Source organism: Zootoca vivipara, chromosome 1 (assembly GCF_965207765.1).
Source record: "Zootoca vivipara chromosome 1, rZooViv2.hap1.1, whole genome shotgun sequence".
In the NCBI taxonomy this organism is placed as follows: Eukaryota; Metazoa; Chordata; class Lepidosauria; order Squamata; family Lacertidae; genus Zootoca; species Zootoca vivipara.
The window spans coordinates 3,012,792-3,028,053 of NC_142582.1; the positions used below are offsets into that span (position 1 = coordinate 3,012,792).

Consider the following 15,262-nt stretch of genomic DNA (forward strand, 5'->3'; position numbering starts at 1 on the left):
TTGGCTCTCCAGGTGTTTTGGAACCACGACTCCCATGATCCCTGACCACTGGCCCTATTAGCTCGGTATCATGGGAGCTGTAACATCTGGGGAGCCAAGGTTGCCTATGCCTGATCTAGGGGTCTTAATATGAGTCAACAGTGTGATGCAGGGGTCAGCAAACTTTTTCAGCACTGTCCACTGTCCCTCAGACCTTGTGGGGGGCCGGACTATATTTTGAAAAAAAATATGAACAAATTCCTATGCCCCAGAAATAACCTAGAGATGCATTTTAAATAAAAGGACACATTCTACTCATGTAGAAACATGCTGATTCCCGGACCGTCTGCAGGCCAGATTTAGAAGGCGATTGGGCCGCATCTGACCCCCGGGCCTTAGTTTGGGGACCCTGGTATGATGCAACAGCAAAAAAAATAATGCTGATGCTATTTTATATATACTATTTTATATATACTCGCAGTCCCTGCGTCTTCTTTCTCCGGCGCGGCAGACCGGAAGTGTGTGTATCCTTATCTAATGGCATTTAAAGATTAAATTAAATACCGATGATATAACATTTTATTGATATAACATTTTATTGAGTTTCTTTTTTATATTATTTAAATACATCCTAACCCTAACCCCAGCCACTCAAGCATTAAAAACTTCCTTAAATAATAATAATGAAGCGTTCATATGGAAGACGGTACATATCCCAAGGTTCCACTGTAATAATAATAATAATTTATTATTTATACCCCGCCCATCTGACCAGGTTCCCCCAGCCACTCTGGGCGGCTTCCAACAAAACATTAAAATACAGAAATCAAACATTAAAAGCTTCCCTAAACAGGCCTGCCTTCAGATGCCTTCTAAAGGTCTGGTAGTTGTTGTTCTCTTTGACCTCTGGTGGGAGGGCATTCCACAGGGTGGGTGCCACCACCGAGAAGGCCCTCTGCCTGGTTCCCTGTGACTTGGCTTCTTGTAGCGAGGGAACCGCCAGAAGGCCCTCGGCGCTGGATCTCAGTGTCCGGGCAGAACGATGGGGGTGAAGACGCTCCTTCAGGTATACTGGACCGAGGCCGTTTAGGGCTTTAAAGGTCAACACCAACACTTTGAATTGTGCTCGGAAACGTACTGGGAGCCAATGCAGGTCTTTCAGGACCGGTGTTATGTGGTCTCGGCGGCCGCTCCCAGTCACCAGTCTAGCTGCCGCATTCTGGGTTAGTTGTAGTTTCCGGGTCACCTTCAAAGGTAGCCCCACGTAGAGCGCATTGCAGTAGTCCAAGCGGGAGATAACTAGAGCATGCACCACTCTGGCGAGACAGTCCGTGGGCAGGTAGGGACTCAGCCTGCGTACCAGATGGAGCTGATAAACAGCTGCCCTGGACACAGAATTGACCTGTGCCTCCATGGACAGCTGTGAGTCCAAAATGACACCCAGGCTGCGCACCTGGACCCTGCACAGTTACCCCATTCAGGACCAGGGAGTCCTCCACACCTGCCCGCCTCCTGTCCCCCCACAAACAGTACCTCTGTCCTGTCAGGATTCAATCTCTATCTGTTAGCCACCATCCAACCTCCGACCGCCTCCAAGCACTCACACAGGACCTTCACCGCCTTCACTGGTTCTGATTTGAAAGAGAGGTAGAGCTGGGTATCATCCGCATACTGATGAACACCCAGCCCAAACCCCCTGATGATCTCTCCCAGAGGCTGCATGTAGATGTTAAAAAGCATGGGGGAGAGGACAGAACCCTGAGGCACCCCACAAGTGAGGGCCCAGGGGTCTGAACACTCACCCCCCCCACCACTTTCTGAACACGGCCCAGGAGGAAGCAGCGGAACCACTGCATGACAGTGCCCCCAGCTCCCAAGCCCTCTAGACGGTCCAGAATGATGTTATGGTCGATGGTGTCAAAAGCCGCTGAGAGATCCAGCAGAACTAGGAAACAGCTCTCACCTTTGTCTCTAGCCAGCCGGAGATCATCAACCAGTGCGACCAAGGCAGTTTCAGTCCCATGATGAGGCCTGAATCCCGACTGGAAGGGATCCAAATGGTCCGCTTCTTCCAGGCGTGCCTGGAGTTGTTCAGCAACCACTCGCTCAATCACCTTGCCCAGGAATGGAAGATTTGAGACTGGGCGATAGTTGGCCATATTGGCCGCATCTAAAGATGGTTTTTTAAGAAGTGGTTTAATAACCGCCTCTTTTAGCGGGTCTGGGAAGGCTCCCTCACAGAGATAAGCATTCACCAACCCGCAAAGCCCATCGCCTAGCCCTTCCCGGCTAGCTTTTATAATAAGCCAGGATGGGCAGGGATCAAGGAGACAGGTGGTTGGTTTCACTCATCCAAGCAGCCTGTCCACATCCTCGGAGGTAACAGATTGGAATTGATCCCACACAACTTGACTAGACAGGACTCTAGCACTCCCCCGCCCCGGCCGTGCTCCCACGGTGGAGTCTACCTCTTCCCGAATCTGAGCGACTTTATTTGTAAAAAACTTTGCAAAATCATTGCAGGAGATCATGTGGCCCGTACTGGGCCCGGATGGAGCAGGTGGTTCCTCTAAACCGCGAACCACCTGAAAGAGTCTCCTGCTACTGTTTTCTGCAGATGCGATGGAAACGGTGAAGAAGGTCCTCTTCACCATCGCCATTGCCACTTGGTAGGCTCGAAGTTCAGCTCTAGCCTGTATCCGGTCTGATTCAGAATTAGTTTTTCGCCACCGGCGCTCTAGCCATCTCAACGACTGTTTCATCACCCTCAGCTCTGAGGAAAACCATGGGGCTGTCCGGGTTCCATGCAATCTGAGAGGGTGCTTCGGAGCCAGGCAGTCAATAGCCCTGGTTAGCTCTGCATTCCAGCGGGCCACCAGGGAATCAGCTGAAAGACCATCAACATGGGATAAAACATCCCCTACCACTCTCTGGAAGCCAATTGGATCCATTAAGTAGCGGGGGTGGACCATCCGAATTGGTCCCACCTCCCTGCAGAGGGGAAGGGTTGCGGAGAAGTCCAGTTGCACCAGAAAGTGGTCTGACCATGGCACTTCTTTTGTTTCACTTTTACTTAATGTCAGATCACCAACATCCATAGAGGTAAACACCAGGTCCAAGGCATGTCCGCGGCTATGAGTTGGGCCAGACTTATTCAGGGACAGCCCCATGGAGGCCATGCTTTCCACGAAGTCCCAAGCGGCTCCTTGTAAGGTCGTGTCGGCATGGATGTTAAAATCCCCTAAGACAACCAAGCTAGGTATCTCCAAGAGCACATCCGACACGACCTGAAGCAGCTCGGGCAGGGAATCCTTGGTGCAGTGGGGAGGTCGGTACACCAAAAGGAATCCTGTACTGCCCCTATTGCCCACCTTCCAGAACATGCACTCAGAAAACTCGGTCTTACCAATAGGACGCCTGGTGCAAACTAATGACTTCCTAAAAATCACTGCAACCCCCCCTCCCTGCCCAGATGGCCTGGGTTGCTGTGCATAAGAGAAACCTGGTGGACAAGCAGTGGCAAGGACAGGCCCATGTGCTTCATCCAACCAGGTCTCTGTCACACATTCCAGGTCAAATCCTCCATCCACAATCACGTCGTGGATGGCAGTGGTCTTGTTCATCATTGACCTGGCATTGCACAGGAGCACCTTCAGGTCATGTGGGTATCCCTTGCCGATTCCAGTATTCGTCCGGTCAGGACCAGACCCGGAGGCAGGGATAGTCCTCAAACAACGACTAAACCTGCCTCCTCGGTAATGACATGGTCTGGTCTTAGCGTAACTCCTCCTCCTACCCATGACCACTGAGATTGCTTGTCCCAGTGCATCCCCCCCTGTGGAATCTGCCCCAGCCATTTTGCTGGCTGGGATCCCCCTCCCAGGCAGCCCTAACCCCTCCCTTTAAAAACAAAATAAAACCTCAGTAAAATAACAGCAAAAAACAGCAAAAAAACAGAACAAAAGAAAACCACAAAAACCACAATAAAAACCAAGAGCAGTAAAAATTACAAATATAACAAAATTAAACACATTCCCAAACTCAACTAAAAATCCCTCCCACCTACCACACCAAAGAAAATGAAAAACATTAAAAAACATTAAAAAACATTTTAAAAAGAACTCTGTGCTGTTCTAAGTTCCCCTGGGCAGTACCAGCAGCAGAGCAGCGGCAGCAGTCCTTATGAGGCCCTCCAGGCCCCGCCCTAGACCACGTGGAAGGAGGCAGGGACAGGGCCTGTGGGCACTCACAGCAGGAAGAGTCCTGGGCAGCACCAACTGTAGAAGATTTTATCTTTAAAGCCTACTTTAGAAGATGCTGTCACATTGTAAACTGAACCTTAATGCTTCAAAGCTGCTGCATTAAAGAAAGATTGTTAAATAAAAGAACCCTGCACTACCAACCTCCATTTTAATATTATCTTTATTAGTATTATACACATACATAAATAACATAAATAACAAATCGAACAAGAGAATAACATAACAATAAGAAAAAATTAATACAAAGAAACATTATTAATACGTTATCCAATTGACTAACAGTTTAAAATCTATAACTTCCAATCTTTCCCACTATACAGTGGTACCTCGCTAGACGCATGCCCTGCTAGACGATTTTTTTGCTAGACAAATGGGTTTTGTGATCGGAGGTTGCCTCACAAGACGAATTCGTTTTGTGAAAAATTCGTCTAGCGAATCATGGTTTCCCATAGGAATGCATTGAAATTCAATTAATGCTTTCCTATGGGTAAAAATAAAATAAAAAATTCAATGCATTCCTATGGGATTCGCAAGACGGATTTTTCGCAAAACGAATTGACTCACAGAACGAATTAAATTTGTCTTGCGAGGCACCACTGTACTATTTATACTATCCATATCTTTTTACACAGTTTTCTAAATCCTTTAAATCCATACATTGACAATGCACCTAGCATTACCATTTCAGGATTTTTTATTCCTCTTCCTGCTAGCTTATTTCCTCAAATAAATTTGATTGCTTCCTCAGTAAAGAAATAAACAAGATTTACTTAACTTGAGCCAAGAGAGGGCAACTTGTTAGCCACAAAGGGCTGATATGAAGAATGATGAAACTAGGAACTCTGAGATTTCCAGATGTTGGTTCTAGAGCAGTTATAGCTCTGTCCCTTCCTCAAAACCTGATTGGGGACTTTTGCCTTGTTATCTGGCTTGTCATTACTGGTGAAAGAGCTTTGATCCAGTATGACAATTTTTGCCACCTTCTTCTACTTGCTATATCATTATAACAATTTTTTGTGGGGGGATTAACATAGATTGCTGTTTTATGATAAATGAAAAAAAATTGTTCTATATTTCTTCCTCTTATATATTGAATGTCTGTATTGCTTTTGCACAGCACTATTTATTGTTGTGTTTTAATCCTTTTGTTTTAAATGTAATGCATTGTAATCTATTTGAGGCTGTTTCAACCCCTGTTCTGAGTAAATAATTACTTAATATTATATAGATAGTTATGGTTGAGAACTAGGGTGGTGAACAAGTTTTCTGGACCACTGATGGCTGATGCTGCATGTCCATTGGTGCTTTTGCTTGATGCGTTTGGAATTATTCCCTGTCAGGACTTTAGCTGCAGCCAATATCCTGTATAAATTGGGCTTCCAAATTGTCAAGTGAAGTGAGAGATGAGACAGCTTGAGCATGTGACTTGCAGTCAGACTCTGTGTACATGGCATATTTGTACATTTGAAGCAAAATCTTTTCCTCAAAGAATTCTGGATACTATATTCTACCTTTCACAGAGATACAATTCCTAGCAAGCCTTCAGAAACTGTCCAGAATTCATTGAGGGAAAGAATGTGCCTTGAATGTGCCTTAAAAGTACAGTGCATACTGAGTCTCAAATTTCTGTACCGGCAGAAGAGTAGAAAGAAACATCAATTTTCTATACTTTTAGTTTGTTTTTAAGTTGTTCTTCTGTAGTGGAGAATGATTGCTGCCTCATAGGAAACAATTCAAATCTCCAGAATATAAGTGAGGCTGTGAGTGTCAGCCCAGAAACAAAAGGTAGCAGCAAAGACATGAGAACATGACCTTCTCATTTCTTACTATATAACATTTTTGTAATGCTACCGTATGCCTGGTTGCCAGTAGGTGGCCCTGCAAACTGCAGCATAACAGCAAGTGGAGCAAGCAAGCGAGCAAAGCAGGCAGGCCTTCCTCTCTTCCCCCTCTTGTCATCCCCCCCACCCCACCTGCTCCCTTCTTCACTTGCAGGATGCACAGCTGGGCAAGGGAAGCCCAGGGGCTGAGCAAGTGGGTGCTTCGCCTGAGTTAATGTGACATCCTTGGCTGTGAGCCTTGTTCCCTGCCTAGCAACCCTTTGCCGCCTGGCCAGGGTGGGGGTGGGGTCGTGACTGACTCCAGCTACAAAAACTGAGTCTGCTGAATAGACTCATTGGTAGGGGTGCTGTTTGTGGGTGGGGGGTTGCTGATGTTCGTTTTTTGTATATTTGTTTTAGATTTTGTTGTGATTTATGTGGAAATTATTCCGTTTGGTTATGGATTTTTTAAATGTTTAATTTATTGTAAAAGTAGCAATAGTTATGTTGTAGTTATGTATTATTTTTCATATTGTAAGCTGCCTTGAGCATCATTTGAACTGTGGAAAGGTGGCCTACAAATAAAATTATATATGTATGTATGTATGTGTGTGGCGGGGGGGGATGGGCAGGTGCTCCAGCAGAGGAAGCAGCCAGGCAGGCAGGCAGCCCAGGCAAGTCTTTGCATTCTTGATTTGTTGTTTCAAAATGCACACTTCCTTCTGCCAGGTGGAGGGGAGAAAGGCTTCCACCTCTCCACCCCCCTTGACTCTGGGATTGGCAGCAGCAGTGGACAGAGAGGTTGTAGGAGTGGGAGAGAGAGGAGTCTGTGGCAAACTGCGAGGGCTTGCAGGGTGTGTGTGTGTGTGTTTTGAAGGTGCTGTGAGGAAATTAGGGCTTGGAAGAGCTCTGGGAGTATTGGGTGTAACAACAACAACAACAACAACAACTTTATTATTTATACCCCACCCAACTGGCTGGGTTTCTCCAGCCACTCTGGGCAGCTTACAGCACGTATAAAACATAGTAAAATATCAAACATTAAAAACCTTCTGCTCCAGGGCTGCCTTCAGGTGTCTTCTAAAAGTTATGTAGTTCTTTATCTCCTTAATGAATAAATAAAGAAATGGGAGTTCTTGACTGAAGGTCACAAACAAATAGTGGTAAGGCAAGAACTCAGGCTGGCGTAATACTATATCCCTGTTGATTGTTCAAATGATGCAATAGTTTCAAATAGTCTCTTCTGTGGTTGGATTTATTTATAGAAGTTTATATGTCAGATGAAGTATATATACCAGGACAGGGCCCTGTTTCGGAGAGTCTTCATCAGCAAGTCTTATAGTCACACGTGTACATGTAGATCCAAATTTGAAGTTCTGTGGGTAATGCCGAAAAGTATTGCACCAATAAAATCACAGCACACTTCCTTCATAAAATGCCTTTTATTGTGTACTATTTCATCTTTAACTGGCAATCTCTTCTGCAGTTCCCAGAGATGCTATTGGAAATGGATAATGATAATGATAATTAGATTTGTATCATGTTTCACATGTAATGGGAAGGATTTAAAAAGCTGGTGAATTGAAAAAGTGATATTACTAACAGAAGCTGTCTGCTTATCTGTAGCGGTTTCAGGCAGCCCTCGTCCATTGTCCCACATGAGATGTAAAATAATGTTTAATTAATACATTATTGTAGGCTTTATTAAACAAGGAAGATATGAAACTACCCACCAGTTCATTGTAGAAATTTTAAATTTCAATTTATATAAATAAGATTGTGGACCATGTCAAGCCAATCTAAACATAAAATAATGTCTTTGTTATATTCCCAGTACAGCATCTGAATCCCAGAGGATTAATTTTAATAGGGAAGGAGCCTTTTGCATATAGTTGTTGCTATAGAGACAAACCCCTTGCTTAGCAATCATGTAAATAGTATACTCAAATCATCTTAATTAGTCAAGGATTTTAGTGGCAATATGTGGAAAGTACAAAAGCAATATTTAAAACCAAAAACACATTGGTTTATATAACTTGTATTGTATTAATTCCTGCGCAATGTTTGTATTCTTGCCAAAGGATGTAGGCAGCTACACCTGCAGCAATTGCAAGTTGGTTGCCCTACTAGAAGACAACATCCAGCAACTTCAGGCCTGTGTATCTACACTCCAGAGAATTAAAGAGCTGGAGCTTTTCTTGGATGCAACAGAGCACACTGTCTGCACCAAGGAGGAGACAGGGGACATCCCTGAGGAGGAGGTCAGTTCCCCAACACAGGACCCAGATGTCTGGAGGAACGTAGAAGGCCCAGGGATCGCTCTGAGGGTTTAGAACTACACAATCGATTTGAAGTGCTCTCCCTTAACATGGAAGACATCTGGACACATGGACAACAGACCCTGGAAACCTTCCACCAGACATTCAATGACTTCCACCCCACCATCAACCTAACAATGAACCAATCTATGCAAGAAATACATTTTTTGGACACTACTATAAAAATACAGGATGGACATATAGACACCACCTTATACAGAAAACCAACTGACTGACAAACATATCTACATGCTTCTAGCTACCATCCCAAACATACCAAACAATCCATCATATACAGCCAGGCCTTACGTTACAACCGCATCTGTTCCAACTCTACAGACAGAGAATCTCACCTAAGAGATCTACAGCAAACCTTTTTAGAACTAAAATATCCACCTGATGAAGTTAAACAACAGATCAACAGAGCCAGACAGATACCTAGAGAGAACCTGCTGCAAGACAGACCCAAAAAAGAAAATAACAGAACACCACTAGTCATCACATACAGCTCCCAAGTTAAAACAGTACAACGCATCATCAGAGATCTACAGCCTCTCCTGGACAATGACAGCTCCCTTTCTCAAGCTCTGGGAGGAAGACCTTTCATTGCCTACAGACAGCCACCCAATCTTAAACAACTCCTCACCCACAATAATACAACCACCAGACTTAACATGGACACTGGTACCAGAGCCTGCAATAAACCCAGATGCCAACTTTGCTGCCACATACACCCAGACAATACCATTACTGGCCCCAACAACATCCAACATACCATCTCAGGACTATTTAATTGCTCATCCTCTAACATTGTGTATGCCATCAAATGCCAACAGTGCCCTTCAGCTCTCTATATTGGACAAACAGGCCAAACCCTACGCCAAAGGATAAATGGACATAAATCTGACATCAGGAACCAGAAGACAGAAAAACCAATAGGAGAACACTTCAATCTCCCAGGACATTCTATACAAGATCTCAAAGTAGCTGTCTTACTACAAAAGAATTTCAGAAATAGACTGGAAAGAGAAGTTGCTGAATTGCAACTTATCACCAAGCTCAAAACCATGGAGGGACCTGGTTTGAACAGAGATATCGGGTTCTTATCTCATTATACATGATAAGCGATCTTCAGCCATCTCCACCCTTGCTTTTTCATGCAAAACCATTTGCAGTCGTTTCCGGTCATCAACAGCTATCAGTCAGTCAATCACCCATTTCCACCACCCTTCTGAGTGATCCCCCCTCCCCATCCCCTCCCCTCCCCACCCCTTCTCTACATAAGTGCCTGGAAACTTCCATTTCACTGTATCTGAAGAAGTGTGCATGCACACGAAAGCTCATACCAAAATAAAAACTTAGTTGGTCTTTAAGGTGCTACTGAAGGAATTTTTTTATGGAAGACAAAGAACAGACTCCATTTGTAGATCTCTCCCTCATCACAGTTGATCAGAAATATGAAGACGAGCAGCCCTCCGGGAATATGCAGGTGACCTTGGAAGGGACAGCACATGGAAGAATCCCGACCAAGTCTATGAGGAGGCCTGTAGTGGTGATAGGCAGGGCTGGTGCTAGGGTTTTTTGCGCCCTAGGCAAGATCACCTTCTGCCCCCCCCCCCGGCCAATCATATTTCAAACACAGATGTATTATAGGAAGAATGAAAATGAAAAGCACAGAACACCGAGCACCGGTTAAGACTCATGCCATGAAGATGAAGAGAAACAGGGAGCAGCCACTGGAATTGTAAGGGGCAGGTGGTGATAAAAGGTTCCCTGGTGGCCCGCTGGAATGTGGAGTTAACCAGGGCTATTGACTGTTTGGCTCCGAAAAGTCCTCTCTGATTGCATGGAGCCCGGATCAATTGTTTTATATCTAGTGTTAGCCTCCCTAAGCCCGGTTTTGGCTGGGGAGGGTGGGGTATAAATAAAATTATTATTGTTATTGTTGTTATTATTATTATTATTACCCAACTGGAAAAAATAGATAGCACCTATATGGGAGCTGCCTTTAGTGCCAAAGGGGAACTAGGAGAGAGATGGACTGTCTTTAGCCTCCCTCTCCTGGCATTTGTAGTGAAAGAATGTGTGGATTTGGGAAGGTGACAGAATTAGGCATCTAAGTCCCTTCCATCAGTGTGGGTACCATGATATATAATTTGATATACTGGCTGAGCTGAAAGGAAAGTGGCAAAGTGTTCCAACACAAAGAGTGAAAACTCATTAATTTTTTTTTAAAAGGTCTCTGCCTAATAACTTTTTCATGTTGAGTCCTGCAAGTGGAGTTTTTCTATTCTTTCATCAGGGTGTGTGTGTGTTGGGAGGGGGGTGTTACCTCCCTCCCAAAAAACCCAGCTCTCTGGGTTGCAAAGAAACCCAATGGTGGAAGTAAGCACACATGCAAACGCTCGGGTTGCAATCCCATAAGAATTTACCCAGTGCTTTTTTTATTAAAAAATGTTTAGGGGTACTCTCATTTTACTACTGTACTCATATTGAAATACTGCCCCTCAATGAGACCAAACTCAGATTCACAAAATGTTTAGGGGAATGCATCTCCCCAGGGGGGAAAGGCATTGCACTTACCCAGGAGTAAGTCTCATTGAACTCAGTGGGGCTTACTTTTGAGTAGGTGTGCACAAGAACGCAATGCCAGCTGCCATAGATGTCTAGCGTCTGGATAAAGGCGGGGGCGCCTGCAGCGATGGCGCCTGCCAAGCGAGAAGCTGGCAAAGGAACCAGGCTAAGGGAGGCATGGCCCGGTCTAGTCCCACCTCGGGTTAAAGTTCTCCCACCTGCGACACTGTCCTTCCTCGGCAACCATGGCCGCCGTGTCCAGCCTCGCCATCTACCCAGTCAAGTCCTGCCAGGGGCTGGGCGTCCGCAGCGGAGACTTGCGTGACAGACAAGGAGAGGGACGCGGCTGGGCGAGCTGGGCGGAGGGCGCAAAGAGGGCGGAAGGAAAACGGCGGGAGGGAGGGAAGTGACGAAGCACCGTTTCCTTTCGAGAGCTGAGGAGGAGGAATGGAGGCAGGGGGCGGAGGAAGGGCTGCATGTGTGTTTAGCCCTCCCTGTGGCGACTTGAAGACTAATGGGCATCTAATGGCGCCGTAAAGCTCTCACAGACCGCTGTGTCCGCTTCCTTTTGGAGATCTCCTGCGCGCCTGTGCAGGCCGCTGCAATTCTTCACGTGTGGGACAAACTTAGCGCAGACAAATGAGGCCAGTTTAGCTCCTCCCTCCCTTCTTGGTGTGAGAACCATGTTGGTTTCGAGGTGTGTGCGCATGGTTTTTTGGGAAGGGGGCTGCCCGCGCACAACTAAGCTTCTTAGATCCTAGCTCCAGCAGGTGAAGCCCGTTCTGCCCTGAGTGCTGCTGTTGCTAAGTGGTCTGCTTGGGGTGCCGCTGCCCTCTGTAGGCTTGCCACCCCAGGCAGCCAGGAGGCTCGCAACGCAGCAAGCCTCCTCCTTCTCCTGCCGGCTTCCAGAGGCTCGGGGGCAGGCTGGCCAGCGCCCCCTTCATTTTGGCGCTCTAGGCGAATGCCTAGTTCACCTATATTAACGCTCCGGCCCTGGTGATAGGGGATTCCCTGCTGAGGGTTACAGAAGCAGTGATTTGTGGGACTGATAAGACGTCTCGAGAGGTGTGCTGTCTCCCTGGGGCTAAGATCCAAGATGTGGCAGAACGGCTGCAAGGAATCATAAAACCCACTGACAAATACCCCTTCCTTTTGGTCCATGTGGGAACCAATGACACTGCAAGCCATAGCCTCCAGAAGATCAAAAGTGATTATGAGGCTCTGGGCAGGAAGTTGAAGCAATTAAATGCACAAATTGTCATCTCATATGTCCTCCCAGTTGAACGACGTGGCCCAGGGAGAGGGAAAAATAGGGGAAGTGAACAACTGGCTTCACAAATAGTGCAAGAACAAATAGTGCAAGACCTGGACGCTGTCAGCAGTCAAACACCAGTTCCCTTGGTCTATAGAGTGAGATGAGCACCGCAACCCCATAGTCGTCATGGTGTTCCCTCCTAAGCCTGTGGAGCCCATAGAGATAAAAAAGTGGGCATAGAGATAGTAAAGTGTAGAATGAAATGCAATTTGGGATATTGGGAACAAAGGTACAAATCCGTGACAGCTCATGTTTTTCTGTGATTGTCTCAGCCAAATTGTTTTTTTAAAAAATAATTTTTATTGATTTTAATATAAACAAGACAAAACAAAACACACAATGTATATTCCATCCTTCTGCCCTCCCTCCCCCCACAGGTCCACTTCTGCCACCAGTGAGACCCGTAGGCGTTGAGAGTCGAAGGTGGTCCATTTTTAAAGCTGAGTTTGTCCTCCCCCCTCCTCCCCCCCACCCCCCCTGCCACCAGGAGGACTGGGATGGAGGAGTACTGAGGTTCAGATTTCCCCCAGCTAATTCTTCAACATACACACACAAACAAACACATATTTTTTATATTCTTATTTTCTTAACATTGTATTTTGTGACTTCCTCGAGACTCTTCTTCCTGGACTTCTTAATTTCTTATTTTGATTATAGCGGATTTTCTATACTTAATTCAAAATCTTTTCCTAAAAATACTCACTTTATTCTCCTCCTTCTTCGTGCCGCCTCCCCACGGGTCCCCTCCTGCCACAAGAGGAACCCGTGGGGTGCGGCCTTCCAAAGGATGTCCATTTTTATGTCTGGGTTTCCCTCCACCTCCTCCTCCCCCCCTCAAAGCACCCCCTGCCACCAGGTGTCTCTGAGCCAAGAGAGGAAGAAAGGCAGCTCTCTGCCCAGACACCAATCTAACACAAATTTGTTTAATACAAATCTAAAATTTCTTCCCTCGGCCATTCCTCTTCCTCCCTCGAGAAAACTCAATTTTTATGTACAATCATTTCTCTAATCAGCATCTTAACATTATACTTTTAAGCGTTCTCCTCCCCCCCCCCTCGGTGTCTTTCCCCCAATTGGGTCAGCATTTCCTTTAACAAGCCAAAATTTCAGAAACCGTTATTCAACCAACATAAATTCCTCTTAACTAAGCTCTCACCCCACACCACATCTTTCCCATTTGCACCTCCGTACCTCTGTCCCCCCCCCTTCTGCATTTCCCACCCCTCAATCGCACATCTCCAAATTTCATTCCCTCCAGGTTCCTCCTTTTCTTGCATCTTCATTTCACTTTGTTGCTCAAAAACCACATCTTCTTTCTTTTGAAATCCTTGTTGTGCATCATCCAGAACATGTTTTTTGTAATCCACATCAGTTTCAGCATTGTTCTCTGTGTCTTTTTTCTCTGACTTAATCTCGCATTCAGAGTTATCCTCTAAGTCCTGATCTTGAGCCACAGTCTCTAAACATGGTGTGCTGGAATGTTGCAGTCTCTTGTTGATGTCTTTCAGAATTTGCAAATAGTTCAGCACCGCCTCCTGGAAGGCTGGTGAATATGTTGTATTCATTTTTTCTCTTAACCACAAGCAGACAGGAGATTAGGAGACAAAAGGCCCTGGAAATTTCCATTCCTCACGGTCGCCTCCATTTTGGCTGTTTCTTCTCATTGACTTTCACTTTCCCATGCATCCAATCGTAATTCCAATTATTTCAACTTTAACTTCTTCTTATAACAAATTGTGTCATTTAACTGCAAGTTTATAGATCTTTCTGTTCTTTTGACAGCTTTGACAGCTTTTGACAGCTGTCAAAGCACTTTCCCCCTTATTCTTGCTGAACCTCAAGGGGTGCCGGCTCCGAGGGCTGGAAAGGGTTTGCAAAGTCTTTCTTTCTCTCGGATTCTACAATCAATTAATCCCTTTCGGCTTTGGGATATTAATTACGCTTCCTGATTGTCCATTAGGAAGAGATCGACTTCCGTTTTTTTTTTAATCTCTTCCTATTTATTCCAAATTATTTTCCGAATTTTTTCTTAAAGTCCAATAGGAGTTACTTACTTTTTTACATCAATCTTAGGTTTTCTTTGGAAGAACCTGCCACTGGCAGACAGGGGACTCAAGGCTTCGCTTTCTCAGAGGCAATGTTATTGTCCAAAATGGCTCCCGCAACTCAACTCCGCTAGCTCTCAGGGGCTCTACTCCTCCCCTGGGCAGCGGAGGAATCGCCAGTTCGGAGCCCGCTGGACCTACGCCCCCGGGACGCTCTTCCCGGGGTTTTTGCGGGGAATCCGCTCGCCCTGCGGAATTCCCCCCCTCCGCGATGCCAGGGACTGCGGAGCTTGCAGTCCCTGCGTCCTCTTGTCAGCGCGACGGACAATTTGTCCCAGCTAAATTGTAGCACTTGGAGGGTATGTGTATTACCCTGTCAATGTTTAATAGTGTACCAATGTGATGGCATCCAGAATTTTGGGTAGGGATGTAAAAATTTATATGTGGATGACATCCAGCTCTATCTCTCATTTCTGTCATCTGACTCTGGAGAGATAATTACAATTCTGGGTTTGGAGTTTTTAATCAAATGAGAAAGCAATAATATTTAAAGGATTTTTTTGGTATTGAAATGTTAAATCTTTTCACAGGAGGCAAGCTTTTTGCTGTGTAGAATATCACCCCCCCAACACACCCACACTCAAAAGAATGATGGTCTGCTTCCTAATGGCTGTTCTGCATCACCTCAGTTCCATGTGAGAAGATTATAATTCCCAAGTTGTTTTCTGAGTTTGCCTGAATCTTTCATTTTCTGCAATTCAGGTTTTTCAAAAACAGCAACATTGTTTTTATTTAAATACTTTGCAAGATCAGGCTGGTAATGAGAATGTACAGCACAATTGACTGATTGTTTTTGTAACAACAGCTCATTGTATTAATTCCATTCTATGTGCAATAACAAAAGTACAGTAATTGCCTATCAGGCAACAAGATGAAAAAGCACAGTAAG

General features: G+C 45.4%; 1 long non-coding RNA gene across 1 annotated transcript; it reads right to left on the reverse strand.

Annotated features, from left to right (window-relative positions):
- Nucleotides 1-6,993: 6,993 nt before the first annotated feature.
- LOC148687456 (uncharacterized) lies at nt 6,994-11,350 on the reverse strand. The gene is made up of 2 exons (XR_015948915.1): nt 11,172-11,350; nt 6,994-7,559 (listed from the first exon to the last, which is right to left on the reverse strand). It is a non-coding gene; the product is annotated as an uncharacterized LOC148687456 (long non-coding RNA).
- Nucleotides 11,351-15,262: the final 3,912 nt, after the last annotated feature.